Raw genomic sequence first — 27,459 nt, 5'->3', positions numbered from 1 at the left:
GTACTTTGTGGGGAGGTACTTTGAAATATTGTAAACGTTCTGTTTTACATCAAACTTTTACCCACAAATGTATGGTTCGTGCCTTGATCTATAGCAGTCCATCGGAGCCTACAGAGAACACCTGATACCACAGAGGATGGAGGACAGAACAAATCAATCAACTACCCCAGCTACGTGTTGGTAGTGAAAATCTAGGCAAATTGAGACTCCAAGGTGGATTATGTCAATCAGTGGATTCTGCAGTGGTTTCATTGTGCTTGGAATGGCGAGATTGGCAGCAATTCAGAACTGTTGAATTATCAAAACCACTTGAGCAGGACCCTCGGAGCATGCCCCACATCAGGGACCTGGGATGGGTGGGGCTTCTCCCTTTATCTCCCCATTTACCCCAGATACAGAAAAAAAACCCCAATAATGTGGAAACAATGGTCTTACCCACTTTCCTGTAGCCCTTAACCCTTTGTGCCCTAATAAACTACGTAAAGATTGTTAAAATAAAACAATTTCAAAAAAAAAAAAAAAAAGAATTAATCAAGCACCGAATGTGTTTCTTTTGGGACATCAATCTCAGCCAGAATGTAAGAATGTTCTTGTAGGATATCAATTTAAAATGGTGTACTTGCTGTCAAAAACAGAATAATAGTTTCACTAAAACTTAAACTTAGAGCTGTCACATAAGCCAGAAATTTTGCTTCTGGATATACGCTCAAAAGAATTCAAAGTTTGATCTGGATATACTCACTTCTATAACAGCATCAGTGTCAAGTACCTAAATATGAAAGCAAATCAAATGTCCATTAGCAGAATATAAACACAAAAGTGATATTATCTTTATATCTCTATATAGATATAGATACATTAATACTATTTAGTCTTTAAAAGGAAGGAAGTTTTAATATCCTTAAAAGATATTGGCTTAAGTGTTACAAAAGAAGAAATGCTATTCAATTCCATTTATACTAGGTATTTAAAGCAGTTAGATTCATACAGATAGAATGTGTAGGGATGATTTCCACATATTAGGGGAGAGAAAGAATGGGGAATTGTTTAATGGTACAGAATTTCTGTTTAAGAAGATAAAAGATATCATGGAAACAAATGTTGACTGCAACTATGTGAATGTAGTTAATGCCACACAGCTATGCACTTAAAGACTGTTATGATGGAAAATATTGTGCCGAGACTGTGTTTATCCAATTTAAACAGTTATGAAGGTCATCTCTAAAGTACACAGAAAACATCTATCAACAAAGGGCAGGGGCAGGCATGCGGCTTAGCAGTTAAGATGTTCACACATCCCACATATGGGTATCTGGCTTTGATGTCTGGAGCTGGTACCCTATTCCAGCTTCCTGCTAGTGCAGAATCTGGCGGGCAGTAGGTCCAAATAGCTGGGCTCTGACTATTCTTGTGGGTGACTTGGACCAAGCACAGGCTTTCAGCTGTCAACTGCAGTCCTTCTGGAAGTGATCCAGCATATGGGAGCTTCTATTATCTATTTATTCCTCTTTGTTTCTCTGTCTCTCAAATAAGTAAGTAAACACATATGCAAAAAATTCAAAAATAGCAATTAGGCCATCAAAAGAATAATAAATGTAATAAATTCATATAGATCTAGGTCATCTTAAAACTTGTAGGTTTATGATACTAAGTTCTCACTAATCATGCTTTAAGGCTGTGTGGGCAATAACCAACTCATTATTCTGTTATTATTATTTATATAGAACCAGTTCATTATTATTATTATTTAAACTTGTAAATAAATATAAAATATCTATGAGCATAAAAGATATGTGTAGAGAGAAATGACACTTGCAGTCAAGATGAAGAATTCATCTTTTGGGTCTTCTTGTTTGGTATTTATTTTCACTGGAACCTGGTTATCACCTTGTACATTGGCTGTTTGCCAGCCTAACAATGAGGTTAGATATTGCCGTTCAAAAGAAAAATGATTGAACATCGAACACGTTACTTGTAGGGCATGAATCCAAGCCAAGAACGCAAAAATTAATGTTTACCTTGAACTGAAGCTCTAGTTGCTGAGACAATATTGTATTATCACCCTTGTCTGAACAGGATTAGATTTGATTTTCTGAAAATGGAATTTGGAACATGAAAGGAAGAAATGTGGTTCCATTAGTGATTTGAATACTGTGCTATATGGTATTATGGAAATCTGCACATTAAAATCCATTTCTATCTGTGTTTTGTTCATGTTTGTTTATAAAAAAAATTGGGGACTGGAATTGGGAAGCAGCTGGTTAAAACTTCTGCTTGTGGTGCTCCTATCCTAAAGAGTCCCAACCATCCCAGTGTTGCTGAATCCCACCAATAATGTGCTTGGGAAAGTAGCAGAAGATGTCCTTAGAGCTTGGGGCCCTGCTACTCATGTGGCAGTCCCAGATGGAGTTCCAGGCCCTTGGATTTGACCTGGCTCTGCAATGGCTATTGTAGCTATTTGGTGAGTGAACTAACAAACCAAAGATTCCGTCTCTGCCCCTCCCTCTCTCTCTCTCTCTCTCTCTATAACTTTGCCTTTCAGAAAAAATCTTTTTTTCTGGGTAATATTCTTTTGTTATAGTTTTTATTTATTATTATTATCATTTTATCATACAGTTCTGTAGACCTTGGAATTTCCTCTATTCCCAGCCCAAGTCTCCTCCCCTCCACTGGGAATAAATTTTAAAGAAAGAAAAAAAAGTTATTGACCCTCTTCATGAATGAAAGCACCTGAAATAGTAAACAGTGTTTGTGCCTTTTAATATTTTAGTTAATGTCTATTTTCCAAAATTTAAGCAACTGCTCTTTCAAATAGAAATTATTTATATTCATTTAAGTATTTACATAGTTCTTGAATAAATCAAAACTTACACATTTGACAATTTAAATTACCAAATGCTTAAACATTAATTATAAACTTACTAATCAAGCTCTTCTAAATATCAAGTAAAATCTCAAAGCTAATCTCTCTAATACTTTGTACGCCTTAAAAAGCAGGCAACATGCACAGAGGTATGGCAATGATTCAAAAATGATTATACTAATACCATACACAAATCTGCTAATACCATGGATTTATTTGCTTATTTATTTCTTTTTTCACCTGAAAATTGCCTTCCTATGGTGGAAGAGATTTCTATTGTTTATAAAAATAAGATTATTTTCTAAAATCACAGAAATATTTATAGGATAACCAATCGCTAATGCAGGTGATTAGATGAAATTCCTATCTTGGATGGATAATGAGGTTTTTCATTTTAAAGTCTCTTTAGAAATTTTAAGCAAGTGAGTTTTAAATAGATATTTTATTCCCAGTCCCAACGAAACTGTATCACATAATACAGTGTAATCAATGAATAAAAAAAATAGATATTTTAACCCCTTTGAACCCATGTTTTATTGTGAGTGGCATAATCTTACATACATCATAGTCTATCATTAATATAAAGATATTCCTTTTTGCTATGAAAATGTTTAAAAATTTAAGGTCCCGGCGTAGTAGCCTAGTGGATGAAGTCCTTACCTTGCACACTCCGGGATCCCATATAGGCACTGATTTTAATCCCGGCAGCCCTGCTTCCCATCCAGCTCCCTGCTTGTGGCCTGGGAAAGAGGCTGAGGATGGCCCAAAGCTTAGGGGTCCTGCACCCGCGTGGGAGACCTGCAAGAGACTCCTGGCTTCGGTTCAGCACAACTCCGGCCATTGCAACTGCTTGGGGAGTGAATCATCAGACAGAAGATCTTCCTCTCTGTCTCTCCTCCTCTCTGTGTATCTCACCTTCCAATAAAAATAAAATAAATCTTTAAAAAATTTTAAGGAGTGATATTATTTTTCTTTAACCCCATTGATAATAATTCTTTTGAAAAGAAGTGTACATCTATAGCAAGTATACAGTAAATCTAAATTCTCCCCAATAGCTAGTGTTAAAGAAACAAATGGTGTACCTTTTCTTATTTATTCCATACAGGAACACATGGTTTCTCTGGAGTTGTGTAGAGTGAGGTAGGATAAGTGCTTTCTAGTTTCACTACTAACTGTTTACTCTTTAAAGATCTTAAAATTGAGCCTCAATTTCTTTCAAAAGTTTGTTCTTTGTTTTCAAAAAGCTGTGGACAATTCAAATTGACTTTATCCATTTCATAGTTAGAGAAATTATTAATCCTTTCCTTCTAATTTTTTGACTTGACAAGGATTCTTTTAAGGTGAAAGTAAAGAAACAGACAAGTTAAACACATTCCCAGATTGACTATGTTGAAGTTGGGATGTGAACTACAATTTGAAAAGGTCATCACAGATTTGATTTTAAATCCATAATTCCATCGAAACTACAGGCTTGCAAATTCCATATGAGAGGCTCTAATGTGAGCTTTATGGCACAGAAATGAAATTGTAGGAGTCTACAATTTTAACTATGTTTTTTGAAGTCTTGATCTAGTTATGTAATCCAGGAAAAAATTATTTGAAATATTTGGACTCATAGTGCTTCCTCATTAATAGGGTACTTAAAAAATGAGGAAAATGGAATTTAGAAATCAATTTATTCTGGTGAGAAAAGTTTTATATCCTTCTAGTTAAAGATTTTCCAAAAAAATGTATGTCATGAAGAAAGCAGCCTACAGTAGCTGAGGCACCACTTGGAATGCCCAGATTCCGTGTCAAGAAGCATGGGACAGAGGTCTGGTTCTGTTCCAGTTTCAACTTCCTTCTAGTAGACACTCAAAAAGGCAGCAGGTGATAACTCAAAGAACTGGGTCCCAGTCATCCAGATGGGAGAATTGACTGGATTTCTGGGTCCTGGCTACTGCCTTTAGCTTAGCTTGGTTCTGACTGATACAGGCATCAGGGGAATAATGGGAGAAATGGTTTTGTCTTTGTCTCTGCCTTAAGTAGATTTTTTTAAAGGATTAAAGCTTTATCTGTCTATTTTAAATCTATGTGCATGGATTTCAAAACTTTTTTGCACCAAAAAAAAAAAAACATCTTCTAATTCCACTTTCCATGATAAACACCTGGTGAATAATGCTTGCTACCTGAAGTCCTCATGGTCTGTTTTAATGGATGGTTACTTAGTTTATTTACAGTAATGCAGTTGGAGTCATTTCTGGATGGATTGAGAGTAATTTTTCTAGGTTATATTGGAATCTCTCATGTTGCAACTTTTTCTTTTTTCTTAGATGGAAACTTCTTTGGCTGAAAGAACAGCCAAAGCAAACAGATGGATCAGACCCCCCAAATTCCTGACTGTTCTTTCATGTGCTTCCACTTAAGCATGCGTTGGTATATGTCACATTTAACCAGGAAATTTCTGACTGCTCCTGTCCCAAATTACTAATCCATTTAGGACAGTCCATCTAAGGGCTGCAATTGTTCCTTGACAGGTTGCTCATTTGGTATCACATGTTGATGAGTGGGGATATTTGCTATTTGATTGCTAGAGAATGAACATGGGTCCATTCATGCTGTGCAAACAATCAGTACAGACTTGGGTTAGCTGTGGCTGAAAGGCCAGTAATGCAAGAGAGTAGTGAGAGGCAAAGACAGGAGCTAGGTCATGCAGGACATTCCTAGTCTTGGTTGAGCTTTGGCAACTGATTCTGCCGTTGACTATTGTTACGGATAAGCAGATGAGGGGACAGTTAGTTTTGGGTTGCCTTTAGTTTAGATATGAACTGGGTGTTGGCATTGTGGTGTGACTGTGTAAGCTACCATATGCAGTGCTGGCATCCAAAGTGGGTGCTGGTTTGAGTCCTAGGTGCTCAGCTTCCAATTCAGCTTCTTGCTACTGCACCTGCGAAAGCTGCAGATGGCTCTGCACCTGTGTAGGAGACTTGAAAGAAGCTCCTGGCTCCTAGCTTGTGGCCGTTTGGGGATTGAGCCACTGGAAGGAAGGTCTCTCTCTCTCTCTCTGGAACTCTGCCTTTCAAATAAATAAATCTTGAAAAAATAGACATAAACCAGTCAAAATCAAGTAATGTGGACTATGTAAAAACCTTGACTAGGGGTATGTACATACAATACATAAATTAATAAAAGATGAAAATTAATAAAAAATCAGTGGTCAAAGGATGAGGTATATACTGATCATTTTGAGTACAAGCGGTTTAAAAGAGGGATACAAGTTGCTTTATTCTCATATCGCTTTATAAAGTATGTAAAGTCATGAATAGAACCACATTTAGGTAATATTGGGATCCCACTCTGAGGTGGGATTTATCACAAATAGAATCAGTCTAAAAAGCAGGACTGCTCTATAGCAAGTGTCAGAAAGAGTATTCTATAACCAGCTATCCTAAAACTTTTCAGATCAGCAATTATTACTGCCTTTCAAAGTTCAATTGGCTGACAACCAACAGACCTAGTTGGTTCCACTGGTTTAGATACCCAGGGGGTTAATTGTACTATTGACTTTGCTGTAGAGTCTATGACGGCACAGTTTAAAATGAGCTGTTTCACAGATTAATCATTGAATCCTATTAATAGCAATCATGAGCAGTGGACAAGTGACTTAACTGTTTTCTAAACCAAGATGAAGTTAGTGTAGAATTTCTGGGCTACCTTTGAAGTTGGCTCTGAATTCTGCATTGAAAGACTTGTTGAGCTCAACATGAGATAATCCCTCCTGCTTCATCCTCTAGTCTGACTTAGGTCTCACTATGTTGCTAATTATTATAAGATGATTCAAATATATTAAAGATTCATAACTCCTGTAAAAACTTGGAGCAAGAATATGTATTTTGGGGCCCGGCACGATAGCTTAGTGGTTAAAGTCCTTGCCTTACACGTGACGGGATCCCATATGGGCACTGGTTCTAATCCTGGCAGCCCTGCTTCCCATCCAGCTCCCTGCCTGTGGCCTGGGTAGGCAGTCTAGCATGGCCCAAAGCCTTGGGACCCTGCACCCATGTGGGAGACAGGGAAGAAGCTCCTGGCTCCTAGCTTTGGATTGGCTCAGCTCCGGCTGTAATGGCCACTTGGGGAGTGAACCTTCGGACGAAAGATCTTCCTCTCCGTCTCTCCCCCTCTCTGTGTATCTGCCTTTCAAATAAAATTAATAAATAAAATCTTAAAAAAAGAATACGTATTTTGGATTTTTGACAGCAGGTATAACCCTGGCCATAACCTACTTCTCTCCACATCTCTGATGCAGGCACAGAGAGAGCTTCATTCATTCTCCCTAAATTACAGCTTCAGAACATAGGGTCCTTGGAGATTCTTTATAAATGTGAAGGCCTTGGCTTCATTCTTGAGCCATGAACTCTGAATCTCCGCGATGGGGCAAACATATCTGTAACAAAACGGGCAGTGGTATTCTCTAAATTGAGGGCCTGAGCGCTTGACAGTTTATATGACGTGGGACTAACGCAAGCCACAACATCCTTTTTACTAAATACTCTCCTGGTGTTAAGCCTTCAGAAACATGAAAGAAGCAGTTGTGTGGGGAGAGCATCTGATTTTCTGAGGGAACGGTACAACCTTTCTTGGTATAAGTGGGGACCCACTTAAAATTGAGGAATTTTAATTCTTCGTTTCCATTTTTGGCCAAGAATCAACTCCCATACTCCTCTATCAGGTCTTGGAAGAAATATCCAGTTTCATTTCTGTTTTAGTCATTAGATACAATGTTGTAGTCATTGTAGAAATATTTTCAAGGTTGCGGTCACTATTATTACATCATTTACTATCACCTAGGGTGATTTTTTTCAGGTGTCACAGCTGCTGACAGCTGCATCCTCTCCAGTAATTAACGTAAGGGCAATGTGAATAGTATTTAAATAATATTACTTTTCCTTATTTATATCATTTATATCTCATTATGTAATATACTTTATTTTTAGCATTTGCTTTTAAAAAAGATTTATTTATTTGAAATTAAGAATGATACAGAGGAGGGAGAAAGGGAGGGAGAGAAAAAAGGAGAGTGGAAGAGAGTGGAAGAGGGAGAGAGGAAGAAAGAAAGGAGAAATATTCCATCTGTTACTTCACTTCCCAAATGCCCCCACATCAGCCAGGGGGCTAGGCCAGTCCAAAACCAGGAGCCAGGAATGCAGTTAAGGACTCTCACGTGGAAGGAGTCCAAGCCCTTGGGTCACTTTTTGTGGCCTCTCCAAATGTATTAGCAGGTATCTAGTTTGGTAGCAAAAGAGCTGCACTTTGATATGGGATGTGAGATACCCAACAAATATCTTAACCTACTATGCCACAACATCCAATGGTCCTTTATAATCTGGGGAAGATTATAAATCCTTTGTGAATGAAGTTTAATAGTTGGTAACTAAAAATAGTGATATGTACAAATTAAGTTTTTTTTTTCTCATGCTCTGCATAAACCAGGCATTTAACAAGTCTTTACTGAGTGAATGAGTGCATTGTAGAAGGTGTGTAAAATATCTGGAAGTATGCTAATTAAGAACACAACTAAAAAGTCGACCAATGGGTAATATTAGTTGCAGAGCTGAGAGCAATCGTGAACTCTACACAGTACACACAGGCTTGCTTGCCTCACAAAAGATGAATGAGCTAGCTATCATTGATATTTTTGGTTTGCATATTAAAAGCTCTGAGCCACCGAGGGCACTAACTTCCCAGGTCACGATGGGATGGGGAGGAGTGGGACACAGGACAAGCTGGAAATTTGACACATGTCTCATAACCAAGTTCTCAATCCAGGCATTGGCAAGATCCCTACAAGACTTAGGTTGGCTTTTGTCCATTTTGTTCCAAGCATTAATTTGTCCTGAGTAATTCAGCTCTTAGTTGACATCAGCTTGTCTTTTGAGATGAATACAAAGTGAGTAAAAATTCTTGCTTCACATCTTGGAAAAAATCCAGTATCTTCCCCAAGGGCTCTCTGGATTCCAGAATGATTTTGTTCCTACAGTCAGTTCTGTTTCAAAGTTCTGGCCTCAGGGGGGCCCTTGAATATCGTCCTTCTGTCAGTTGTTCCCTAGTCTGTATTAATGAAAGGGTAACCGTGTCTCCTTGGCTGGTTTCCACAAGCTCACTCTGGCAACTCATTTGAGTGTGTAGCATTTCAGCAAGGCCTGAAGAAGCAGGGATGATTTACTGGCAGGATTCCAGACTACTTCCTGTCCTTCCAGATCATTCAGTGTCCCCATTGTGGACAATTTCTCAATGGCCACTCTGTGCAACTGTGCTAGCCACGTGGCTGAATCTTTCTCCCTCACCCCACCCTGAAAATTTTTTTTCAATTCCTGTTCATATCTGTATTGATTTCTGAAGAACATTCTATTGAAATACAGCATACATACCAAGAAATGCTTGCAAACATTCAGACAAGTGAGATAAGTGAGTTTTTGTCCTCTGAGCACACTCATCAGGTGTGCTCAGCACACAAACAAGAACAAAACATTGCTAGTGCCCCAAGTGTCTTCAGTCTTCCTTCTTCATTTCTCTTTAAAGTGGAGATGATTGTCACTTCAATGGGATAGATTTTTAAAATAATTCATTTTTAAAAAAGATTTATTTATTTTTATTTGGAAGCAAAGTTACAGAGAAAAGGAAAAACAGAAATAGAGAGGTTTTTCATTGCTGGTTCACTCCTCACATGGCCACAATGGCCAGAACTGAGTCAGTTGGAAGCCAGGATCCAGGAGCTTCTTCTGGTTTCCCATGTGGGAAACAGAACCTACAGTCACAAGAACCTGAGCTATTCTCCGCTGCTGACCCAGTCCTTAATCAGGGAGCTATTTGGAAAGTAAAGTAGCTGGGACTTGAATCATATTGGAGGCTGGGATCACAGAGGCTTAGCCTATTATACCAAGATGCAGGCCCCAAAGGTAACACATTTTAAAATTTTTATTTTATTTTATTTTATTTTATTTTATTTTATTTTATTTTATTTTATTATTTTTGTTGGACAGAGGGTTTGTTGTTTTATTTATCTAGAATGATACATAGCACAAAATCAATATTCAGTAGAAATGAAGTAAATGAATAAATAAGTAGAGATATTTATGATAAGGCAGAAATATAATTAGCAAGGATGCTTTCATAAAGAACAGACTTCTAAAGAGCAGCCACCACAGTTTTGTCGTTCCTTCTCTTTTAAAAATTGTATTCATGGGGCCAGCACCTCGGCTAAGCCTTTAGCTGTGGTTCTGGCATCCCGATGGGCATTGGTTCATGTCGTAACTGTTCCACTTCCTATCCAGCCACCTGTCAATGTCTTGGGAAGGCACCAGAGGATGGTTTGGGCCCTTAGACCCTGGAAACCATGTGGGAGATTAGGAGGAAGCTCCTGGCTTCTGGTTTTGGATTGGCCTAGCTCTGGCCATTGTAGCCATCTGGGGAGTGAACCAGAGGATGGAAGATTCTATACATCTCTCTATCTCTGACTGTCTGTCTTTCGTTCTCTCTGTAACTCTTTCAAATATAAAAATAATAAAATACATCTTTAAAAATACTAATCATGAAAGAGAGAGAGCAAAAGGGAGAGTGAGAGGTATAAACGAAATACACGTGAATTTCTTATTTAGATATGAGACCCATGTCCAAGATACTCGGTTTATATTTGTAAGTATTCCAAAATAAGAAAAAAAATCAGAGTTTGAAATTCTCTGAATCCTGATCATTTCAGACAGGACACACTTACCCTGTGTACCCTGCATGAGACATTGCATGGACTGGGTGTTCTATGTCCACTTACCTTTGGGTTATTCCTCATTATTACTATGTTTTGATACAGCTGCTTTTCATTGAAAACAAAGTGCTTTATGAATGATAACTTAAGCAACCTTTTAAGAGTGTATTTTTAAATTTGAAAGGCGAAGTAACAGAAAGAGAGAGAGACAAAGGAGGGGAGAGAGAGAGAGAGAGAGAGAGAGAGAGAGAATATCATTTTTCCACTCGTTTACTATCCAAATGGCCACAACAGCCACGTTTGGGCCAGGCTGAAGCCAGAAATGAGGAAGAAACTCCAGAAATGAGGAAGAAGGTCTCTGATATGGGCAGTGCACATCCACACATTTAAATCGTCATCTGCTGTTTCCCTAGGTTCACTAGCAGGGAGAAGGATCAGAAGCTGAGGTTCTGGGACTCAAACTGGAACTTAGACACGGGATGCCAGTATTGCAAGCGGCAGCTGGACCCATCAATTGCAAGTAAAAATATTACTTCTCTATAGAAGACCCCAAAATATCAAGAAACTTGTCTGAAATATTACATGTAAGATAAAGGAGGGAAAAAATCCTGGCATCTTCATTCTGTAGTTACTAGACCACAATCTGTGTAGGTGTGACGTGAGGTACAAAATGAATATTTTAGCATCAGGGTTTACTATAACTTGTTAAAACATTCTGCCTGAATAATAAGCTCTTCTTTTTAACATTTTCTAGATTAATATTTTGAAACATAATTATTAAGGAAAAAGCTGATCACTTGTTTGCCATTGGGCAATAGCTCTTCTGAATGGATCAATAAGAGACAGTGGTTAAGATGCTTATATCTTGTATTATAGGGACTGCTTTCAGGTACCAGTTGCTTCATTTTTGATTCAGTTTCCTACTAATGAACCCTGAGGGGCAACTGGTGATTGATCAAGTGCTTGAATCTCTTTCTCACCCACATAATCAACTCAGCTTGACTTGGATCCTGGCTTCTACCTGCCGCAGCTCTAGCTGTTTTGGGCATTTGGAGAGTGAATCCATGGAGATAAGATCACTCTCTGCCTGCTTCTGCTTTGCAAATAACGTGAAAATAAGTAAAATGAAAATAAACAATTTAAAATGTAAGTAAGAGGCAGACGCTGTGATTCAGTGGGTTAAACTGTCACTTGAAATGACAGCATTCCACAAGGAAGTGCCAATTTGTGACTTAGCTACACTGCTTTTCAGCATCCTGGTGATGAACACTAGCAGCAGCAATTGTTGGATCACATGCTTGGGAACCTGCCAACAACAGACCTGGATGGAACTGTGGGTTCTTGGCCCTGGCCTGGCCCAGCCCTGCCCTTGAAGGCATTTTAAGAGTGATAGAAGATAGAAGATCTGTCTTTGCGTCTCTGTCACTCTGCCTAAAAATAGATGAAAAATAAAATATATGAAAAAATTTATATTATACTTAAAATACTGAAGCTCAGCAAAATGAGTTTGAGCTATTAATAAATATAATAAAAACTAAGAAAATTATACCATGTCTACTCAAAATAATACTACAAAGCCTTTATGAACAGTGAAAATAACCTGAGCATTCCATACATATTTATAATATGAAAATTATATTGTTAAGTGAGAAGTACTGATTTCTGGATAATTTTTATAATCTAAATTTTTGTGACTGGTAATTGGGTATAATGTATAACCTCATTTTTCATGTCCATCAGGCCCTGCATAATGCTAGTTCTAATCAAATAACCAAACATTTGTTTACATGCTTTTTAAGAATACTACACATTACTGTAGTAAAACATGTTCTACCCTTTGTCTCCTTGAATGTTCTGCTGCCACTTACAGCCCCTTTGTTGCCACTCCATTCTTCCCTGAAACACTTACTTACCCTTCAAGACTCAGCTCATGCTTCACCTTTGCTGGAGAACTTTGCTGGACTTCCCTTACCCCAGGAGTAATCTGTGCTGAAACCTTCAGTGTTTCTTCAATGTTCTGTTTGTTTTACTTCTCTGATACTCACCATACTGCTCTGCAAGTGACCTTCCATTATAAATTCCATGACCACAGAAACCACACATTAACACTGTTTTACGCTGGCACAAGTTTGAGGGCACTGTGACTGAGTAACTGAATAAACTGAATGCACAAGGTATCCATTGGTATCCCTACCATACTTTTAATGGGAAGCAAACGTTATGATAATATTGGGAAAGCACTGTAAATAGTTATGATTGCAGTGCCAATAAAACACTATAATCAGTCAGAAAGTCCATTTGAAAACAAGTTGTGATCATCTCAAAAGCAATTTCCTGACAACCCCCAAGCACTCGTCAGACACCAAAGTTGTACCAATCTAAGATCTCCATTTTAAATAAAAGAGTTCATTGCAAGTTCAGCCTGAATTGGGCTTAAATGAAATGAAATTGATAGCAGATGAAAGCTCAACAGGTTCCAGAATAATTATATACTTGTTATGATGTTCTCCCTAATTGGAGCAGGAGCTCAGTGAACCTCGGCTCTGGAACTGCTGCTAGGGTAATCGGCAGGCACATCTGTTTGGTGTGAATCTGCATATTTGTTCAACTGCCAAAAATGTAAAATGGAGCCCTGAATTAGTTTCAGCTCACTTAATCACTTCCAAGCTGAAGACTCAGCTGAATGCATTATAGTGCTTTCCTTTATCCCCTAAACATGCCATGTTTCATCCACAGGAGGACATTCAGAAAAGATGCCTTGCAAGCGAAGTGCCCAGGGTTGGCACACCCACAGACAAATGAAGCCTTTGGAAAAAAAAAAGTAACACTTTTCTCTAAATCAGAGCTGGTTATTTCACACCAAGGGGCATACTGATTTAACAACAACAACAACAACAACAAAGCTCTGATTTTCAGGTATAGTGTGAAACTTGCATTTGCTTAAGAGAAGGCCCTTTAATCAATAGTCAATGATTTGCTTAAGGGTTTCAAATGTACTTCTGGGACCATTGTCGTGGTGCGGTGTGTTAAGTTCCAGCCTGTAACACCAGCATCTCATATGAGCTGCTCTGCTTCTGATTTCAGTCTCTGAGTAATACACCTGCTTGGGTCCCTGCCACTCATGGAGTTCCTGGTTCCTGGCTCCAGCTTGGCCCAGTCTCAGGCACTGTGGCCATGCCATCTGAGAAGTGAACCAGAGTGTAGGGGATCCCTTTCTGTCTCTCCCCTCCCACCTCTCTAACTCTACCTTTCAAAATGAAAAACATTTTTTTAAAAAAAGTTGTGCATCAAACAGGAGTTTAACTCTCATTAGCCCCAGTAATATTCTCTCTAAAGTAACTTATACCCTAATATTATAACTGCAATCTTTTCATATCTTTGAAATCATCGCAATCTTCCCATCTTTAGAGTCAATATAAAGCAATTTCATACTTATATTGTACTCGGCAGGCTCATGTTATCTACAAACATTCTACATTTGTCTACATAACACTCCTCTGTGGAGATAGATTGAGTTATGCAGAAAAGGCTGTACTTCCTCTTCAAACACCATTTGGAAGAATACTTTGCATTGTTCCTCTTGGTTAACATTTATGTCATTTTTATTTTCACCATAAGGTGCAGTGATGACCGAGTTATCTTTTTGGGATAGAACTTGATTCACAAAAACACCCTCAGCTGCCACATCTGCTTCACTAGGCTTGGCAGGGGCCTGACTCTTTCTCCTGAAGCTCTACCTGCTTCTTTGAACTGGTGTTCATTATCAAGTGTTGACTGGATCCCTATCATGTTATGGACACTTGACTAGGTTCTGGATTTAAAGCAGTAAAGTAGGAAAGCACTTTGTTGGACCCGGTGCAGTGGTTCAGTTGGTTAATTCTCCCCTTAAAAGTGCCGGGATCCCATGTAGGCACTGTTCATGTCCTGGCTGCTCTAGTTCCCACCCAGCTCCCTGCTTGTGCACTGGGAAGGCAGCAGAAAATGGCTCAAAACCTAGGGACCTTGCACCCATGTGGGAGACCTGTAGGAGTCTCCTGACTCCTGGATTTGAATCAGCTTGGCTTCACCTATCAGGGCAATTTGGAGAGTGAATCAGTGGAAGAAAGATCTTTCTCTTTGTCTCCCTATAAATCTGTCTTTCCAAATATGTATATGAAAAGCACTGAATCTTCTCTCATGGAGTTTATAACTTAATGAAAGACATAGATGGAAAGCAATTCAGTCAATAAAAATCCATTGAAGTGTTTGTTCCTGCCCTATAATCAAATTCTCAGAAAGGGAAACATGGATTTTTTTGGCATTGTGGAGACTTAGGCAACAATGAGTTATTTGTTCTCTGGAAATATCTGGTGAGTGTTCTTGTTGCAAGGTGCGAGCGAGATCACACCAGACATGGCTAAGGCTTATTAAGGAGTCTTTACTAAACAAGCTTGGTGATAATAGAGCACAATAGCAAATCACAAGTCCATACAGCAATCCAATCAATCATAATCCAGCCAATCATAATCCCAAAAGGAACAAATGGTCATTATCCTTAATTCCATCCATTAAGCTGAAGACCTATGTCCCAGCTTCCCCAACAATATAAGCTATCCTAAGAGACATGCAACGAATAACCGGGACACACTTACAAAGAACCTGGACACACTTACAAAGCTGCAGACATTCACCTTTCCCTGGCTTCTCTGCCCACATTCTATTACTGCTAGGCCTCACCTCTCCTGGAACTCCTGACAGCACACAAACCAGAAACAACATTATTATAACCATTGCTCCATCTAAGCAGTATACAGGGACCATGCTCAGGGGATCACCTGTCCTGGGTCAGCCAAGAGTCGAGGTGCTAGCGTAATGGAAGCACCTGTCCAGAAAGAGAGAGAGAGACAGAGACCCTGCTTCCTGGGCCTTTTAAAGGGGCTTGTGAGGGGAGTGGTTACATGACAATGCAATACCATCCCCTCTCAGTTGATAGGTGAGTCACAGGTAGGCAGGGGTGAATACCTAAGTGTTGTGAGTTAAGGAGTTAATTGGTGCTCATTGGGATGGGCAGGAACAGGAACTGGGCTTGTAGCTGAAAATGCCTAGACTAATTAGACTTGTCTGCATCCAGTATCCTGGGTAAATTAAGACATGGGGGAAGTGGTTGAGGATTGAATTATCATTCCATTGCTGTTAGGACCCACCTTCAGGACAGAGAATAGGGGACCCAGCCAAATCTCATTTGCCCACTGTCAATGGCTGCACCCCATATCATTCTGACCAACTTTACTGCCAATTTTACAACACGTAGTTAATCCCGAGTCTGCCATTTACTCCATTCATGGGCTGTGGATGGTAATTTCAGCCTGTTCTTGGTCTGTAACATGCTCAGGCTAACTGTCCTGTCTTCTGTTTCATGTTCCCTCTTGATGTAAATACTCAAGTCCAGTTCTAGCAAATGCAAAGTAAGATGAAACAGCATGAGAGGAGTTCATCACAATTTATTGGACTCATCTTTGGTCAAATTTGTGTTGTGCAGTTGGTTTGGAAATAATGTTTTTGCTTCTCCATTATTGAGCATATAAGAGCAATTTTCTTTTAATCAATATATTATTTTGAATTTTGCTTTCAGTGCATCTTAACGCAAATATCCAAGAACAAATGCTTCCATTACTCCTAAAAAAATCAAAGTCATTAAATGATGATGATGTTTTTCTATGCTTTGGAAAATAATTTGGGTTCCCACAAAAGGCCCATGGGCTAATGTCTAGCATCTCTGGTTAATGGAGTAAGGGGTGAGCTTCATTTAAATAATAGTGCCTGAAGGTAGGACTTTGGAAAGTGATTAGACTGGATTAGCTTACTCCAGTGGGGCTGCATGATTAAATCAGTGTGGCTGTTGGAAACAAGAACGCATGAATGGGGAAGACAGCACTTTCCATATTTCTCTGCTTCCTGGCTTGTTGATGATCATGTCTCTGCACACACTTCACCGTCACTACTCTCACTAAATTGACGGCTTTGTCTGGTCTTGAACTATGAACCTCCAAAGTTTCAGCTGAAATAAACCTTTTCTCAGTGGCCCACCTTAGAAATTTTAGCCTAAAGATGTTCTCGTGACAGAAGAGAAATAGCACCCACCAAAACCAAAAACAAATGTGAAAAACAGCTCAGTAAAATAACAGCAGAAGACTAAATCAATAAATAACCCATTGCTAAAATGACAGGACCAAATTACCACCCATTCATATTAACCTTGAATGTAAATGGCTTAAACTCATCAATAAAATGTCATAGATTAGTAGACTGGATTAAAAAAAACAAAACCCATCTATTTATTGCCGACAGGAGACATATCTCACCAACAAAGATCAGTGGAAACTGCATCTCACAGATTTTAATTTTTTTTGTTAGTTTCATGTCTTCAAAACCCTTTCTCATTAAATTCTTCAATGACTCATAGATTGTATAGTAGCATCATTTTCTTCAAGAAGGTGCTTGATTTTATTTTTTCATTTCTTCAATGACACATTAGTCATTCAGTAGCATTTTATTTAACTTCATGGCATTGTAAACTTCTATTTTTCTTCCTGTTGTTGATTTTTCTATAGTGGCTTTTTCATTTATGGAAAAGTATAGTAACTATGTAATAGAGACTATCATATCCAGATGTGAGAACACAATGCAATATCCATCTCTACTTCCAGACTAAATATGGACTTCCAATGAAACTGTTAACTGTATCCTGACAGTTGGATGCTGGACTCTTTTCCATTGTCCATGCCCATAATGATGGACATACAACTGTGTATAAAGAACTACACTATAGTAATAATATAGGGAAACTGAGTGAGTGGGGAGGGAATTGAGAGGGGATAAGAGAAATCCCAGGGCCTATGGAACTGTATCATAAAATAATAATAATAATAATAAGTAAAATAAAAAAGAAATTTTAGCTGAAATAGCAAAAGAAAAACTCTGATTCATTCAGTTTGGGAAAGAGTCCTGGGAAAGGAATGAGCTTTGAATAGAAGCTGAATGCTTGTGCTCAGGATGACTCATTTCTGATAAAGACAGAAATGAAAAGCTGCCAGCCTTGAAGACACCCAGAGCTAAGCGCAATGGCTCTGAGCACAGAATAATGCTGATCTCTGTCCCCTCTCCTGGATGAACCAGGCTTACGTGATCCCCAGCAGGTGGGGCATTGATATATTGCATTAACTGATTTTTGAAACCATGAAAGTCAAATTCAAAGTTCTTCTAGGAGATATCTTCATGGGGCAAGGTCTGTGTTTTACCACTGAATGTTGAGAAGCTGACAGATCTCTACGTCATGACCTGTGAGGTTTACTTATGTACTCATAAAGTTCTGTGCATATGTGAGGGCTTGTTGAACTGTTTGTTTTTTCTGCTGTAGGCAAATGTCTGATACGTTGCTAGTCTCTGGATTTTTACTGGGTCTGGGGGCTCAGAAAAGAAAGCGGATCCCACACGCGTTCCTATTTGCTTAGCCAGGGGTCTGCAAGCAATCCTCATGGCTGTAGGGATCTTGTCAAGTTCTGCATTCTACCCATGCTGAGATAATATTGCCACTGAAACCAAAAAAAGAAAAAAATGAGTGCCACATGTAACAATGGATGTGGACAATCTGTTACCATCTGCTTGGTAGAGGAAGCAGAGGAACACAAATACAGGGCAACTTTCCTGGTGGGAGTGGGGCTGGGGTAGGGGCTGGCAATGATCTCCTCTTAAGCTGGAGGATTTACCATTGTTGTTCAAAACTCAGTTCAAATGATGTTTTATGAAGCCTGACCTGATTACACTGGATTCCCATAGCTATAGGCACTGTGAGCCCTGTGTATCCACAGTGCTTTGTCCCTGTCCATGCCAGGGAATTAGAGAATATTTGACTATAAACGTTAACATCCCTATTTGGACCATAGGCTTATCTGTATTCAGCTCAGTTAGCTATCTCCAAATTGCTTGCCCAAAACGTGTTTTGCAAAAGTGAATAAATGAATGACACATAACAAATATGGCTTTACTAAAGCAATACCAGAAACACTGACAGCTAACCAGAAGTTATAACAGGTCCTGATGCACTAAGACCACTTGAGGAGAAAGAGTGGGGAGAAGAGAGAAGTCATTCTCAGTAGAAACAAGGCCATGACCACAATGAAAGAAGACCAGTACTCACTTTGCTTTGCTCTTCCTCCATCCATGTTGACATTTCATTTTCTGCTGCTTTGGAGAATAATGGGCAGAAGTTGCAGTGATTGAGATGCTTTGAGAAAATTATCTCATCACTTAATCAGTTGGCCCACATTCTTTTTGTTTCCATCATGCCTGTCCAAAAATCTCTTTTCAACTTCTAAGTAAAAAATTCTGAACAAAATGAAACCTTTCTTTGAAGATTGAAGCTAGTGTAATGCCTAGACGCCATCATAAATTCCAGATCCCTGCCTGCTCTCTTCTGGAAAATGTATGGAGAAATACAACTAAGTCTGTACTGATCCCAGGCCTTGGCCAGCACAACTGTCCTGTGAATAAATCTTAAACATAATCTGATTTTTTCAAGACCCATGCTTTCCACCCAGAAGTCATAAACTATAAACAAGTCTGATGGGTTTACATTTCTGGTTAATCAAGGTTTAGTGTCTGCTTTAAGTTTAGTGCCAAGAGACACCCAGTGATCATTCTTTGGAGTGTCACATGCAGCAGAGGATTCAAATTTATCACCAAGTGATAGCTGCACTCATATCCCAGAAGAGATTCAATTCATAACCCTCTCATCTTTATTTATTTACTTACCCACTTCAGAGAGTATTCCAGCCCAGTACTATTAGCAGAGGGAGCATGACCTTTCACACTACTGTAATATTTTCTCCTTTTCTGTCTCTCTGGTTGGTGTGCATAATATAAAGTCTCTGGAGAAATTTATATGGTGAGAGCAGGATGTATAATCCTTGTCTTCCAAGTTGTGTTGTAGTGATGAGTGGACCATGAATACTAATGAGTTTTACATACCTTCTTAATCAAGCCACATGCTGTGCCTGCGTTTGTGTGTGTGTGTGTGTGTGTGTTTGTACTACAGCTGCTGTCTAGACTATATTCTCTATTACTAACTCATCAACATGATCACAGATAATCAAAGGAAAAATGAAATGACATCCGATACATAAAGTTTATCCATCTGTAATACTAACTATGTGGCTAATAGGACACTCCTGGGACACCATGTACCTTAATAGTGTGTCAGTGGTAACAACTGCAGAATTTCTGAAGATTTCACTCATCACAGGAGAGGACATACTGCGATGAGTTGAATTATTGCAAAGTAATTGCTTTGACAAGAAAATGGAATGGAAAAGGACCTTTTCCATACTTAATTATTTTTGACATCTTCTATATCTAAAAACAAAGGGACTTGCATCAAATAATTGGCAAATCAGTACTCTGGTCATGTTACTAATGGTTCTAAGCTGCTGAATCCTGCCTCCATAAGCCACTGACAAAATAGAGCCTGGGAGAAGGTACTGCGCATAGATAAGGAGTGCTGGCCTTAAGAGCTTGAGCACCCAACTTCAACTTTCATTGACCAACACTGGATAAAAGCCATACATCTTGGAGTCCAATTTCCTCATTAAAACATGTGAATAGTAATATAGAAATCACCGGATTTTTGTGAGGAATTATTTGGTGATGTTCAAAATTAGATGACTGTAATACAGTGCGTGTTCTTAGGAGGCCAGACTTTTCATTATTACCTTACAAGGGTGAAGAGCTTCTATTCTTCATACAAGACTCAGCTCAATTGACTCAAGCTGAATTGCATGGCTTAATCAATAAATATTGAGTAATGCAAATTATGTGAAATTACTCTGTCAGTCTATTATTAATCAGAAAATATAGTAATAATGTGATTTGCCTTCCCACTGTGAAAAAGTAACACTTGGGCAACAGCGTAAGAAACACATTTTGTCTGTGCATATAATAGACATTCAATAGCTGAAAACTTTGGTTTCATAGATTTTATTTAATTTTTAGTTTTTTTTCAGGTTAGAAGGTAAATCCAGCTCGTGTCATTATGTTGTGCCTGGAAATAGAGCTCTGCCAGTGCCCTGTGCTGAATTAAAGATGTACCTATTTAAAAGTAATAGGAAACAGTTTTATTGCCAATACTTGCAATGAAGCTCAATACTAACAGTATTCTATTAACTGAAATTAAAACAAGAAAAGAAAAAACAAAACCAAAATCAAATGAAACGATGGAAAACAAACAGATGATAAAGCCAACTGTTTTAGTGATTACATTAAACGTAAATGAGGCAAACACGCTAGTCACAGACAGGCTGGATGGAAGACAGGACTATGGTAAGCATTCAGGTGTGCCACCATGTCCACTTTAAGGAAGTACTGTCACTCTGTTTATGGACTGAAGGCTTTTACCTTCAGGTTTTAGCTCCTTCAGGTTTTACCTCAGCTCTAGAGAATCAGCTGATCCAAACATGCTCCTCCAATTACTGATTGAGTCAGCAGCATAAAAAACTGTCCATTTCAGCTCAAAAAGGGACAGCTTTGTCAGGCCCCCTTTTGGGGTGGGTTAAGGATCTGTGACACTGCACTAGAATTTGAGTTTCACCTTTGTTCCATCCTGATTAATCCCCCTCCTTTCTACATCTGCTGATTCCAAGAAGTACTCTGCCCCAAAGCACCAGCTCACTTTTTGCCTTTGAAAGAACCTTACCTGTGAGAACTTAATAATATGCTTTCTACTCTCCATAGAGGTGCATTTTAACAATTTATTTACGTATTTGTTTGAAAGGAAGACAGGTACACACATGCAGACATGGGAAGGAGAGAGAGAGAGAGAGAGAGAGAGAGAGAGAGAGAGAGAGAGAGAGAAAGAAAGAGAGAGATATCTTCCATCTGCTGGTTCACTCCCAAACTTTGTATGGTAGTCAAGACTGGCCAAGAACATGTGTCCTACCCCATTCATGTCTCCCTTAAGAATGCAGTTACCCAAACCCTTGGACTATCTTCTGCAGCTTTCCCAGGCACATTGACAGGGAGCTGGATTGGAAGTGGAGTTACCAGAACTAAAATTAGCACTCTGGTACAGGAGCACTGCAAACAGTGGCTTAACATGCTCTATTACAATGATCAAGCCAAGATGAGATTTCAATGCAAAGACATAGCTGGGTTAAAATTAAAATGATAGCAAAAGGTGTACCTTGAAGACAATGTACTCAAAGCACCTGGTGTAACAAGGTAGAATTCCACATAACAGTGTTATGTATGTGTGTGTAAGAGAAGAAGGGAGGGAGGGAAGGAGGAAAAGAGAGAGAGAAAGAGAGAGAGAGATAGATAGAGAGATAGAGAGAGAGAGAATTTAAGAGATAAAAGGTAAATGTAATAGGAAATCACAAACATCCTAAATATGTTTGCATCTATTAACAGTTTCAAACTGTTTGAAGAACTGACACACACACAAAAGAAACACATCTACAATCATAGCTGGACAATATGATAATCTTTTTCAGAAGTAGAAAAAGAATCAGAAAGTGATTTTTGAACTGTTTAGCCCTAGTTTTACTTATATAATACCATAACTGCCAGTGTTAAAATGCATGTTTTTCAGGTGTTTATGAAATGTTCACTAAGGTGTATGCTAGAGTACAAAACAAGACTTAGAAGACTGAAATCTCAGGGTGAACTCTGTGGCGCAGCAGGTTAAACCACTGACCACAATGCCAGCATTCTATATGAGCATTTGTTAGCGTTTTGACTCCATTTCTGACCCAGCTTCCTGGTAATGCTCCCGGGAGAGAAGCAGAGGATGGCACAAGCACTTGTTACCCTGCATCCAAGTTAAGGACCTGGATGAAGCTCCTGGCTCCTGCCTTCAATCTGGCCCTGGTTATTGTGTCCATTTGGAGAGTTAACTAGCAAATGAAATCGCTCTCTTTCTTTTCCCCCTTCTCTCTGTAGTTCTGAGTTTTAAATAGATAAATCTTAAAAAAAGACTAAAATTTTGCACAGCAAGTTTTCTGACAACAACAAATTAATTTAGAAGGCAATAGCAATCAGATACCTCAAAACCACACAAATATTTGGAAATCTGGCAAACATTTAAAAACAGTTCACAGGGAAAGAAGAAATTCTAAGGGAAATAAGAGAATATACTCACGTAAATGATAATTAGAAATATATATTGAAAAATCTATGCGGCAAAAATAAGGCAGCTATAGAACAAATGTGTAGCTGTAATGGTGTGTATATAAAAGTAAAAAGATCTAAGACTTTTTTTTTTTGCCAGTTCCCAAAGAACAAAGTAAACTCATAAAATGAACAAACAAGGGGCCAGTGTTGTGGCATAGTAGGCAAAGCTACTGACTGCAACAGCATTGTCCGATGTTGGAGTGCTGAATTTAGTTTTGATTGCTCTGCTTCTAATCTAACTTTCTGATAATTCACCAGGGAAAGCAGTGAGAGGTGACTCATGTACCTGGGCCCCAGTTTTCCTCATGGGAGATGGAGATACAGGTTCATTGGGGCCAGTTGAGGAGTGAACCAGTAAGTGGAATGTAATTTGTTTCTGTCTCAAATAAATCAGTCTAAAAACTGACAAACCAATTAGTTATTTTAAAAGACTACTAAGATCAATTAACTCCAATGAAGAGTTTAAGGAAAAGATAGTATAAGCATGTGTCAACAATATTATTCAGCATTGATTGGATGCTATGATTTAAATATTTATATCTCATCCAAAATTTGTGTTGAAACAGTCCTCAGTGCAAAATGGTGGGGAATTTAGATGGTGATTAGATCACAAGAATCTGGCTCCTAAATAGATTAGCACCTCATAAAAGGGCTTGAGAAAACCGATCTACCCTTCCATCAGTGCCATGAGGACACAGTGTTCATCCCCACCAATCACAGAGCCACTAGGGCCTTCTGGAAAGCAGAGAGCAGCTTTCACCAGGCAGAACCTACTGCAGGCTTGATCTTAGACTTCTAAACCTCAGAACCGTTAGACATACTTTTATATTGGTTATAAATTACCCAATCTTAGGTATTTTATTATACCAACACACACAGATAAAGACATTAGGTAGTCAGGAAATATTAAGAGAAATTTTGTCAATACATCCAATAACATATATAAAGTGGAGAAATTCTCTCAAAGACACAAACTGCCAATGCTCATTTAAGAAGAAATACCTTTACCATTTTAATACCTTTGCAGGTATTAAATAGTTGAATTCGTAATCACAAACCTTCCCACAAAGAAAACTCTAGGCCTGGAATCTTTACTGGTGAAATCTATCAATATTACACAATCTGTTTAAAAAAATAGAAGGAAAAACATAACCTAACTCATAATGGGGATGGCATAAAGCTGATATCAAAATCTGACACATTACACTAGAGGAAATAGACCAATATTCTCTATGAATCTATATGTAAAAAACTTGTGAAAAAGTTTCACCAGTCTACTCTTATGTGTAGAGAAATATTAATGCATCATAAAGAAAGGTAAAATGTATATGAAAATTTAAAATGTCAACCAACTTACATCATCATATGGTAGAATGAAAGAGAAACAATAGATGTACAAATAGCTTTTGACAAAATTCAACATCCAGTCATGGTAAAATTTCTCAGTGATGTAGGAGCAGAAAAAAAAGTATAATTTAAACGATTTATTTGTGTTTGAAAGTCAGAGTTACATACAAAAAGAGAGACAAAGATAAAGAGATCTTCCATCTGTTGTTTTACTTTCCAAATAGCCACAACAATCGAAGCTAAACAGGCCTCATCAGCTTTACCTTCTGATGCTCTGGTTACAAGAACAAGTCTGAGACTGGAGGGAGCATGAAAACAGATGGAAAGTGTGACACACATTGCACCTGTCAGAAATCTACAGGCACAAGAACAGTTACAGAGTTTGTGTCTCTTGGAATCAGAATGGCTATCACCAATGGATGACAAATTACAGATTCTTGAATATTGAGTCCATGAATATTTAGTGTAAGCTGAATATTTTTTTGCTGCTTCTATACTTAGTACTGCATATGTCTCATACATATTTTATATATTCTGAATATTTAGTACCTTCAGTTTATTGACTGTATCATGAATATTTAGTGCACAGGTGCCTTATGAATATAGACTGTCCCAACTTTCAATGGTTTGATTTATGAGTTTTTGACTTTTCCATGGAGTGAAGGCTATATGGATTTCAGGAGGGTGTATACTTTGAATTTTCTTTCCCCAGTGTAATGGTAATTGTTCCAACCCTCTCTCAGCAAGAGTGAATGCAGCTCTCAGATGGCCCTACAGTCACAAGGGGACTGCAGAGCACTGTAGGAGCTGGATTGTGCAGTAGGTAGCTGCATTTTCAAGTTAATGATACTTTCAGTTCACCATGGGTTTATAAGGACATGACCTCATTGTAAGTCAAAAAACATTTATCAGACATTTTTTGTACAATTTTTTTTGTTTCTTCTTTTTTTTTTTCATTTAAAATTTTGTTCCCAATAGGCTTGAAACCAGATCCTCTAGGGGTTCCAAGCTCGTGGCTCCATCATGCTCCCATCATTGCTACCACCATGCAAGGCTCCAGAGAGCAGTTAGCTGACCCCCCCCCCCCAACTGTTGCAGCTGTGTGCACGCTTGAGTTCCCAGGGTGAATGACCCACTGTGGTTAGCAGGATTGGGAGAGACCCATGGACATGGGGAAGCAACAGAGACAACAGAGCAGTATTGCTGTGATCAGATACTCCAGCAACAATTGGTGATCGGTGATGAGAGCACCACAAGTGAGAGAGACCTGGGAGGGAAATAGTGGGCTCCTCCCTCTTGGGTCACCACTCCCATGGGAGGGCACAAAAAAACTAGGACAGTGGCTGGGGTGGCTAGACAGGGAGGCACTCAACAACATCCGTGAGGGCTGGATAGTTGAGCTGGTTAGATGGAACTAAGCTTCAATACCCATCGACATGTATGAGAGCCAAATGGGATATGGGGCAGACTGGACTAGTCTGCTACACATACTGGTAAACCAGGGTAGGGGCAGGCCTGGTGGAGGTTATTGTGGGTCGCTCTGACTGGGCTGCAGCTCTCACTGGTTTATGTGAGGGCTGAGTATGTGCTGGGCAGAACTAGCTGGACTGCAACACCCATTGGTTCAAGAGGAAGTCGGGGGTGAAAACAGAACCAACCCAGCAATTGCAATCACAGTCCATCGGGGCAATGGACTGTGGCAGCCCCTGAACTTGCTAGTACATACAAGACAAATGGAGACTCTATGATGGACTATGTCAATCAGTGGATTCTTCAATGACCTCATTGTGCTAGGAGTGGCAAGATTGGCAGCAATTCATAACTGGTGAACTATCAAAACCACTTCAGCAAGTATCTCAGAGCATGCCCCACATCCGAGACCTAGGGTGGGTGGGAGACTGGGTGGGGCTTCTCCCTCAATATTCCCTTTACATCAGATATATGAAGGAAACAATATGGAAATGATAGTCTTACCCACTTTCCTATAGCCCTGTGCCTTTTTACCCTAATTAACTATGTAAAGATTGTCAAAAATATAATAAAATTTAAAAAAATATTCCCCACTAGCTCAAATAATCAAGAAAAAAGAGGGAGAAGATATGAATCAATAGGATGAGTGACATGAAAGGATATACAATAATGGATACCTTGAATGCACATAGAGTACATCAGGAACCATTACAAGCAACTATATGCCAACAAATCAGAGGAGCTAGAGGAAATGAATAGATTTTTGGACACATACCAAAATTGAATCATAAGGCAATTAACGATCTAATAGACCTATAATAAAGGCTGAGATAGAATCAGTAATTAAAGCCCTTCCAACCAAGAAAAGTCCTAGACCAGATGGCTTCACTGCAGAAATTTACAAATTGTTTCCGGAGAAACTTACCCCAGTCCTCTACAAGCTATTCAAAACAGTAGAAAGGGAGGCAATCCTTCCAAACTCTATGAAGGTGTATCACCTTAATACCAAAGGCAGATAGAGACACAAGGGAAGAAGAGAACTACAGACCAATATTCCTGATAAAATGTATACAAAAATCCTCAATAACATAATAGACAACAGGATCCAAAAGCATATCAGGCAAATCATTCACCTGGGCCAGGTGGGAATTATCCCTGGCATGCAGGGATGGTTTAACATTCACAAATCAATTAATGTGATACACCACATCAACAAATAAAAAAATAAAAACCATATAATCACCTCAATAGTTGCAGAGAAAACATTTGATAAAATCCAATACCACTTTGTGCTCAAAATCTTAAGCAAGATAGGCAAAGAAGGAACATTCTATAACACAATGAAAGCAATATATGAAAAACCTATTGCCAACATCATGCTAAATCAGAAAAGATTAGAAGATTTTTCACTAAGATCTGGAGCTAGACAGTGATGTACACTTTCACCACTGATATTCAATATAGTATTGAAAGTCCTTGCCAGAGCTATTAGGCAAGAAATACAAAATAAACAATTCAAATTGAAACTGAGGGAATGAAATAATCTCTGTTTGCAGATGATATAATTTTCTACTTTGGAGAACAAAAAGACTCAAACAAGAGACTATTGGAACTCATAAGAGAATTAGCCAGGGTATCAGGATACAAAACTAATGAGTATAAATTGATAGCTTTAGCAAACACAAATAACTCCATGGAAGTCAGTATCTAGAGTGCTAAGAGAACTGAAAACTGACCTGCTATAGGACACAGCTGTATGACCACCTTTGGGAATATATCCAAAGGAAATGATATCCTCATATGAGAAAGGAATCAACAATCCTATATTCACAGCAGCACA

Source organism: Ochotona princeps, chromosome 9 (genome assembly GCF_030435755.1).
Source record: "Ochotona princeps isolate mOchPri1 chromosome 9, mOchPri1.hap1, whole genome shotgun sequence".
NCBI classification, from domain to species: Eukaryota; Metazoa; Chordata; class Mammalia; order Lagomorpha; family Ochotonidae; genus Ochotona; species Ochotona princeps.
This window is presented reverse-complemented; position numbering follows the sequence as displayed.